Genomic DNA, 10,851 nt, shown 5'->3' with positions numbered 1-10,851 from the left:
TATATATATGCGTTTGTCTTTTTTCTTCCTTTTTCTGTTTTTCCTTCTCAATACCCTATGATATTCTATTAGTTTATTCATTTCAGTCTTTATCCCTCAACACTGGCTACAAGAAGAATGGAGATCGCTCAGACTGCAACAACAGCAGAGGTATTTCACTCCTGGTTGCTGCAGGAAATGTCCTCGCACGCGTCTTGCTCTCTCGAATTCTGGGCCACTTCGTTGAAGGAATCTTCCCAGAGTCTGAATGTGGTTTTAGAGCTATCAGTAGCACTATCGACATGATCCTCTTGCGATACTACGCCAGTTACCTGAAGGCATGCAAGCACCTGTAACACTGGGTGATGATAAGTCTGACTACTTCAACGTTCAAGTTGGTGTTAAAAAAGGCTATGACCTGGCTCCTATCCTTTTCAATGTGTTCCTTGTTACTGTGACCTTACTATCTCTCTACGGAGCAAACCCCGACGATATCATCGCAATTCGATATCGCCATGATGGCAGTCTATTCAACTTGAGGTGACTAAAATCACTAACAAAGACTCAGTCTACTATTCTCTTCGAATTACAGTATACTGATGACTGCGAAGCTCTCGCCCACGAACCAGACAGCCGTCAGTAGAACCTAGATGTAATGTGCAACGCACATCGACGGGCTTGACTCCAAGTCAACACCAAGAAAACAGAGATCCTTCAACGTTCCAAAAAACGATTCACCCCCTGTGATTCTTTCGATCCAAGACAACCAGCTAAAGAACACCGAGAAATTCACATATTTGGGGAGCATCATTTCAAGCAATGGGGTCATTGACCAAGAAATTCAGAATCGCATCCACCTTGCCTCCTCCGCATTTGGATGTCTCAAGTATAGGCTCTTCTTTAATCATGATCTGAATCTCTCCATGGAAATCGAGGTTTATCGTGCTGTTGTGGTTTCCACGCTTCTGTATCCCGCAGAAACCTGGACACTTTATTGTCGTCATATCAATTTCTCGAATCCTTACATATCCGCTGTTTCCAGTGCATTCTTCCTCTGACCTGGAAGGACAAGATCCCACATACAGAGAACCTGAGATGAGCAAAATTGACCAGCATCAAATGCATGATCCTCGAACGTCAACTGCATTGGGTGGGGCATGTTATCAGGATGCTGGAAAGCACTATGCCTAAGTTTTTCCTTTTGGGGGAGTTAGCAGAGGGTAACCGACCACATGGGGGTCCAAAGTGCCGAGCAGCTAAAATACGGTGACGTAAAGACACCAACATCTGTTGTCAACGACTCACACATACATAAATATATACATGTGCGTATATATATATATATATATATATATATACGACAGGATTCTTTTAGTTTCCGCCTACCAAATCTACTCACAATAATTTGATCGGCTCGAGACTATAGTAGAAGACACTAGCCCAAGGTGCCACGCAGTGGGACTTACCCCAGAATCATGGGGTTGGGAAGCAAGCTTCTTACCACAATCTATGTAATACACATACAAACTTATACGCATTCAAACATACATGTATGCCAAATTAACCACGAACTAAACGTTATAGATAGAGTGTTGATGAATAAATTAAATGATGAAGAATTAAAATCCCTAACATTCTTCTTCTTGAAATTTTCAATTATGTATACTGTCTCCCATTGTCCGTCATGTTTTCTACTCATACCTACTAACACAACCAGTAACTTTCATCTCCGCTCATATATTCTCCTTCCTTTCGTCTCTCCCTTTACCGTCGATTTATATTCTTCACGTACACTCACATGCACTCTCTCTCTCTTTCTATCTCTCTCTTCCCTTACAAATTCTATACAAATTCTACCTCTTATCTTAGTTGCTCAATTCAACTGCCCTTGCGATATATATAGAATAATGCCACCAGTTTGTTTATATTTTGTAATGTAATAACAAAGGCCGGTCTTGCTTGAGGCATGTATTTTCTAATTATATATCACAGAATAATCTAAAACGTACATATTAAATACTTAGACGTCACATCCTTTTTGATGAAAAAAACCTGATTTCCTTATTCTGAAACATGTATGTGCACGCACGCACGTATGTTTGTCTGTCTGCGTGTGCCTGCGTATGTCCTTGTGTTTGTCCCGCCACCATTGATTGGCAGCGGATGTTGGTTTGTTCATGTCCCCATCACTTAGCGGTTAGGTTAAGAGGGACCTATAGAATAAATGCCAGACTTTCTAAAAACAGTATTGGGGTTTAGTTTTTCGACTAATCTTTAAAAGGCATTACCCCCCACCATGACTGCAGCCTAATGACTGAAATAAATAATATAGATAGATAGATAGATAGATAGATAGATAGATAGATAGATAGATAGATAGATAGATAGAAAGATAGATAGATAGATAGATAGATAGATAGATAGATTGATTGATAGATAATACATAAATATATATATGCTTATATGTAAAGAATTGCATATAATAATACACAATAAGGCTATTCTAAAACCGTAGCAATAGTAACGAGTATTATAGAGACCGCACAGTTTTCCATTCTAAAGATTCGGCATCGCTAATTCATTCCATGAATCAATAACAAAATAAATCTAATTTAAATAACAAGAATTTGATTTAAAATCCATTACATTGTAATTATCTGTAACTTGTCTTCAGCTCTCCGAGAATAGTTACTTTACAACCAAACCTGCTTTTGGTTGCAGTTTTGAAAATTTGCAAGAACTTTGTTAGAAAAGTTATCTACATAAAATTTCATGTTACTTTCTCTGTGCTAAGATTGTTCATATCAGTTAGGTTCCTTGTTCATATCACTGATCGCATGATTCACAAGAGGAATTGCCGATACTTTAACATATACTTTTTTTTTACATTCTCCTAAATCAGGAAACACACTATAGATATCTATGTCTGAGAATCTGAATTACTTATTTAAACAATAAATACATTATTGGCTTATGAATCAAAGGTTTTGAGAGCAATTGAATAGAATGAGTTCGATGAAAACATCACATCTATTTTAAATATAGAGCTTTGTTTGGTATGACTTAATTTCGAAATGCTTACATTTAGATGGAAGTGAAGCCAAGGACTAAAATCAACTATTACGAGGAGAAGAAGAAATTGAAGCGGGTGGATTTAATTGGAGATATGTGACGCAATCATTATTACAACGAGAGATAATTCATGGACAGAATGTAGTGTATCCTAAGACTATGTTAATGAAATATGTTTATGATATGATTGATATGAGTACCATTATTGATGAGTTTCTGATCACATAAAATTACTAAAGCCAACGTAAAACATACTGGTCCTATTTATTGGCAGAAGTAAAATTAAAAAGAGCCGCGTTTCTACTAAGTTGATCAGGCACAACAATATCAGCGTCCCATAACAATAATGACGTGAATTATGACATGCTCTGTTTGAAATTCTCGTTTGAGTGAGATTGTTTGCGTTATTTCACAAGAAAGCAATGTCTATATGAAAATAAACAAGACTAGATACATTATATTAACTTACATAACAGAAATTAACAGAAAATTACGTTATAGTATGTAACTACAATCAAATCAATAGGTGTATCATTCTTTGTTTTTTTCGATGTTCAAGAAAATTTTTTGTTTTCTGTCTTCGTCCTTATGTTTTCGTCTCACATTGTGTTTAACGTTTTTTTGTGATGTCCTGTACCTATATATGCATGTATGTATACATATAGATGTAGGTATGTACATACATGTATGGATATATGCATATATTTATATATTATTTATGTTATTATATGAAAGAACGCCACGCACTGTTTCATATATATATACATATATATATATATATACATATATCCACTCATACATATATTCCTCATATATGCATTCTATACTCTCAGTGTAAGTCCCAATCATTTTGGCGCTACAAGACGTTTTCTACATGGAGAATGTCTGGACCTCATCTTTTGACTATGTGTATGTGTGTGTGCGTATGTGTATGTGTGTATGTGTGTGTGTGTGTGTGTGAGTGTATGCGTGTGTGTATGTGCGCGCATGTTTGTGAACATTCTGAGTGAGAAAGTCACAAAATAAATCCATAAAAACATACGTACATATAGAAACGCATACATGCACTTACACATACGCGAGGCTGCTGAAAAGTCGTTGGCTTCAAGTATATCGAAAAAAAGCTTCATTGGAGCCCCAACATTCCGATTTTTTTTTTTTTTTTTTTTTCGCAGGGCTTAGAAAAACAGAAGGATCCTTTGAATACGTGTGTGAATCTGAGAAGGGAATATGTTGAATAAAATCATTAATTAACTGATCTTCATGTATTTTCTTCTCCTCAAAGGCAGGACATTTTCCGTATCCCCACCCCGTCCGTATACATGTAAACTCATACATCTCGCGCATATTTATACCTACGATTAACATGAAAAATTTCAATCAATCAAACGTGTTTTAATCTACTATATTACAGAAATATGGTTGTACAGACAAGGGTTTGTAAAATTCAAAAACTAAACATTCAGCATCATGACTTTGCCATTTGATACAAAGTCTGCATATCATTAGAAAATGAATATGGAAATTTATATGCATACGTGCATGTCCGTGAGGAAATGACCGTGTCTATATGATGTAAAGGTGTATATATATAATTAAACTCGTAAATGCATAATACACATGCATAAAAACACATACAAAGATGGATATGTTCACTCTATGTCTCACACACACATGCACACACACACACACATGTAGAGAGAGAGAGAGAGAGAGAGATAAAGAGACGCAGAGAGAGAGATACAAAGAGATAAACAGATAGATAGATATGCATGTACAAAAGGCATATGCATATATACGCTAAATATATGCATAGAAACCAGAACCATTTTCATTGCAAATATATGAGTACACGTACAAACACATGCATACACGGAATCACAGACACACACACACAAATATATATACACGCATACACGCACATATGCATCATACGCACATACCAACATTCACCACACCACGCATACTTACATACGGTAATATGTGCAAATTAACTTTCGTTCATTTTAAAGCTTTACAGTTTTCGTTGAAGATGTCTCCATAACATTAATGTATCATGTGGTATTTTGATGTGTACAATTGTGGGAGCAAATACGAATATACGACAAAACTATTCCAGTTCGTTTCAATGTTGCTGTAATATATAAGAATATATGTATGTGTGTTTGTGCGTGTGTAGATATGCATATGTGTGAATGTGAACATGAGGTAGGCAGGTTGGCAGGTTGAAAAGTATTTTTAGTTAATGTATAGGGCGCGGGTTGGTGTACCGATGTTTACAAACTTCATTAGATATTTTTATTCATATTCAGCAGATATTGCATTAAGATATACTTGCAAAAATCCCGCAAATGGACCATTAAAGATGCGTTTGCATTTAAAAGTTACCTTATTCTTCATACATACGTATAGACATATGTAATATGAATGTATACCAACACACATATACATGCACACATGAACACACACACACACACACACACATATATATGTGTATATATATAAATGAATAAATAAATAAATAAATATATATATATATATATATATATATATATATATATATATGGACACACATATATGTGTGTTTCTATGCGAGATATATTGATTGCAATTTTGTTGCTGTTATCAGTATTTCTTCATTTTTTTCCTTTATTGCATATTTGCACTTGGAAAAATATTATTTATTTATCATCTTCAGCGCTATCATTATTATCATTAAAATCATCATCAACATGGCATCACTAGCAAGAGCAGCAACCCATTAACATTATCATTATCTTTACTGTCATCATCATCACCGTTACCGTCATCATTATCATCATCGTCATTGTGGCAATCTTCACAGTCGTCATTATCATCACCACTCATTTTTTTTTTCATTTACTAATGCCTCTGCCGTTCTATATCACGTTGTTTTTGCTCTTCTAATTGTTGTTGTTGATGTTATATACATTGCCCTCGTCAGTAAATATTTAGATTTTTACTGCGTATATATATATATATATATATATATATATACATTTTTACTAAATATCATGATCATGAAAACTTCCTTCATAAAGGTAAACTTTCATGCACATTATAAATGGACAACAAAGTGCAAGTTCGTATTTATGTCTATGGTTATCCGTGTGTGTGCGTGTGTGTGTATGTGTGTGTGTGTGTGTATGTGTGAGTGTGTGTGTGTGTGTGTATGTGTTCGTGCGTGTGTGTTTATGCGTTACCTGTGCTCGCATTCAAATAGTCATACTTCCTTACATTAGACTATGAAATGTCTTCCTACATAAATATATGCGAACTTGATTTGGCTCATGTGATATTACAGGTATATCAACGATTAATAATAATAATAATAATAAAAATAATAATAATAATAATAATAATAATAATAATAATAATAATAATAGTCAAGATGAAGAGTGCGATTCGGTTGTTTAGATATTTTATTCGTTGAACAATATTTCGACAGTACGTGTGTCTTTGTCAAGTTCAAATCAAGAGGCGATTAAAAATTCAAGATTTCAGAAATTTAAACGTAAACTATGAACGAGAATAACCAGCGTCCATACGTTGGTGGAATGACATCATCAGTTTTTAAGTTTTATAACAGGCAGAAAGAAAGAAAAATAGAAAAGGAAGACGACAGAAAAAAAGGGAATAAAAAGACAGAAAGAAGAATATTCAATCAGTTTTGTATAAATTTGATGATATTCTCCTGTCATCTTATTCATTCCCCCAGGGCGTGATGTTAATAACCCGCAAACATATTTCTCCTCATACGGTCTGAGATTCAGAATATTTTTTTGAAAATATGAACTTTCAAGTCTTCTTCAAAATTGCAGCAGCTTGAAACGAAATGTTCAGCAAGTTTTGTTGAACTACTGTTCTTGTGTCTGACGTCGAATCTGTGCCCATTAAACCATTTGTTTAATTGTTCTGTTGTACAACCAACATAAATCAAGTTGTTTTTCGTGCATTTTGCAGCGTACACTAAATGGGAATCTTTACATGTTCCCCTTCTGTATAAATCATAACATTTCTGTTATGATTTCTGATGGAATCCACTTCACTCATGTTGTTGCACAATGAGCAGGGCTTACCTCTATTGCGGCTGTTGTTTAAGGTACAGCGTACAAATACTCCAATGTTCGTTTTCTTGGAGTCAGATATAGAGGTCAATAATTCTTTTATGTTTTTATTCCGTCGAAAGGCTAAAATGGGAGGCAGAATAGTGACAGAGTTATTTTGTAAGCCCACGTCAACCCACATTTATCTCCACCGCCGCTCCGATCATCCACATCATCTTATTTGGTCAAATCTGAAATTCCAATTTTTTTAGGATAAAACGGATTTGTACCGATATCGGGGATTACTGGAAACATGCAAATGCTCTTCTGTGTCATTATGTCAAATGAGGTTACAGTGAATCACGTTTAAAGGAAATAGCAAATGAAATAGCTAAGATTAGCAAAGATAGTCAAACCTATGCGCATAATTTTAGCAAGCAAAATACAATAGATGACAGAATTCCTTTAGTGATTGACTGACACCGACGTTTCGCTGGCATTTCAAAAGTGTTGCATGAAAGTTACCAACATGTGGCAAAAAAATATCCCAGATTCAAACAGATTCAGCCTCCCATTGTAGTCTTTCGACGGAATAAGAAAGACCATAAGAGAATTATTGACCTCTATATCTGACTCCAAGAAAACGAACATTGGAGTATTTGTACGCTGTACCTTAAAGAACAGCCGTAAGACAGGTAAGCACTGTTCATTGTGCAACAACATGAGTGAAGTGAATTCCATTAGAAATCATAGCAGAAATGTTACGATTTATACAGAGTGTAGAACATGTAAAGATTCCCATTTAGTGTACGCTGCAGAATGCACGAAACAGAACTTAATTTATGTTGGTTATACACCAGAAAAATTAAATAAAAAGGTTTAATGGACACAGATTCGACATCAGGCACAAGAACAGTAGTTCAACAGAACTTGCTGGACATTTCGTTTCAACCGGCTGCATTTTTGAAGAAGACTTGAAAGTGCATATTCTCAAAAGATATTCTGAATCTACCCCACTTTCACTTCTCAGACTGTATGAGGAGAAATATGTTTGCGGGTTATTAACATCACTCCCTGGAAGAATGAATATCATGACAGGAGAATATCATCAAATTTATACACAACTGTTTGATTGAATATCCCTTTTTCTCTCTTTTTCTTTCCTTTCTTTCTGTCGTCTTCTTTTTTCTATTTTTTCTTTCTGTTCGCCTGTTATAAAACTTAAAAACTGATGATGTCATTTCATCAACGTATGGACGCTGGTTGCTCTCGTTCATACTTTACGTTTACGTTTCTGTAATTTTGAATTTTTAATCATTCTTATTTTGAACTTAACAAAGACCGACGTACTGTTGAAATCTTGTTCAAATAAAATATCTATACAATCGAATCGCACTCTTCGTCTTGACTATTATTATTATCATTATTATTATTATTATTATTATTATTAGTCAGAACGTCTGTCTTTCTCAAGTTCAAACTAAAAGGTGATTGAAAATTCAAAATTTCAGAAATCAAACGTAAACTATGAACGTGAGTAACCAGCGTCCATACGTTGATAGAATGACATCATCAGAAATGTCGATTTCTCAATTTCTGATTCATATTTGAATGGTACGAAGTCCATTGGTCCAGGATTGGGTTCAACACTGGGGTCTAGCGAAACTAACAGGGCTGATAAGCCAACTGTGAGAAGGAATAAAACTCAAAAGCTGTAATTTACATTACGATTTTCCTTAGACACCCGGCTGCTTTGGTGACTTCTAGAATTTCTGTATGTTCCAATTCTTATTCTGTGTACCATAAAATCAATCATCTCAATCTACTTGATTTTTATATTTAAAAAAAAAATGAGAAATCGACATTTCTGATGATGTCATTCTATCAACGTATGGACGCTGGTTACTCACGTTCATAGTTTACGTTTGGTTTCTGAAATTTTGAATTTTCAATCAGCTTTTGGTTTGAACTTGAGAAAGACAGACGTGCTGTCGAAATGTTGTTCAAAAAATGAAACATCTAAAATCGCATTCTTCGTCTTGACTATTTACCTTCGTGAAGAGTTACGTCAATCGTTTTTTTTAAATATTATCATTATTATTATTATTATTATTATTATTATTATTATTATTATTACCATTGCTATTTTCATTTATTAATTTATCTGTGTGTCTCCTATGCTCTATTATCCTTTTTGTTTTGCTAATAATCAGCAGGGTATATTTCATCAGATACTTCTATAAGATGTCTTAATCCTATGAAGATGGGTCTACAGATCTTAAATTATATTATGTTACATCATATATTATCGGGAAATAAGAGATGACTTCATCTAACTCCTACTTGCACATTTACTTCAAACACTTCATGCACTTTCATTATGTTATCTTTAGAAATATTGTAAAGGCTTGTTGAATCTCACTCTCACGTATGACACCACTTGTTACTTTGGAATTGTTCCATGGCAATTCCCGAAGCAAACCCACACGTCTCATGTTAATACTTTGATTGTATATTCTGTATTATTGGTAGGCTGTAGTTATAACAAACCATGTTTCTGTGTACCACAATAACAGTTAAACCACAGTTTAAGGTGGGTGATATAGTGAAAAGTTCTGAGAGATCTACAAATATATTCTGCGAGAAAGTTAACTATAGAAATCTAAGTAATTGTGTTACTGCCCACTTGGAAACCATTCTGTCTGCGACTATCATTCAATTCTTAGTAATCATTCTAGAAAATTAAGCATTTCTTGAATCGCAGAGCGAACTGTGTGTTTAATTTTTTTTTGTTTGCTCTTATTTTGCATGTGCATTTCGCTTCTTTGGAAATAGTTTAATAATTGATTCTCTCCGTTTAGTGGGACATTCTAGTGTGCATAAATCCCTATCACGAGCTTACAATTTCATTCTACAAATAATGATTATCAACTTTATTTTACCAGTCGGGAATTTATGATATAGCTTCCAAAACATACCCACCATTGTATATTCTAATGCGTGAATTTGAAAGGGGTTCGGGGTGCTCTTAATAGTACTAGCACATTACTATCTATCTCTCCATTTTGGTTGTAAAATTATGCACACAAATTCCCCTACACACATGTTTACTTACCCCCTTTGGATTATTTAATTTTATTTCTTTGAAAGGGGTGTGGGGTGCTCTTATTAGTACCAGTAGATTACTATCAATCTCTCCATTTTGGTTGTAAAATTATGCACAATAATTCCCCTACACTCATGCTTCTTTGTGAGGAGACAGTGAAAATGTATTCAAGAAATTCATTTATGAATTTCTTAACAAATTTACTCACAGTTAGTTTTTTGTTGAAAACATGAAAGAATATAAATATGCTTCTCTCTATTTTTAACGAATTCATTTTTAATTTCTTATCATAAATTCCATTTTTGCTTGAAAATCACTTATAACAGTCTCTGTTGCTCTTGTTCCTTTCCGCGAATGATTTCAATTAATTAATAATCCCGTACTAGAGACATATAATACACTTCTCTGCTTTTGCTTACAGAATCAATTTTATGTAATTCATTTCTTTAACGCGCTCTATTGTTTTAAGTATATACATTATGGCTATAAATTAATTCTCTTTTCGAGTACATAAAGTTATGTGTCGACTGATTATCAATCTTGAGTATAGTATATTGCATTGAGTTGTAAAGAACTGTTTGATACATACAAACACACACACACACACACACACACAGATATATATAT

The sequence above is a fragment of the Octopus bimaculoides genome, chromosome 3 (genome assembly GCF_001194135.2).
Source record: "Octopus bimaculoides isolate UCB-OBI-ISO-001 chromosome 3, ASM119413v2, whole genome shotgun sequence".
Taxonomy (NCBI): Eukaryota; Metazoa; Mollusca; class Cephalopoda; order Octopoda; family Octopodidae; genus Octopus; species Octopus bimaculoides.
This window is presented reverse-complemented; position numbering follows the sequence as displayed.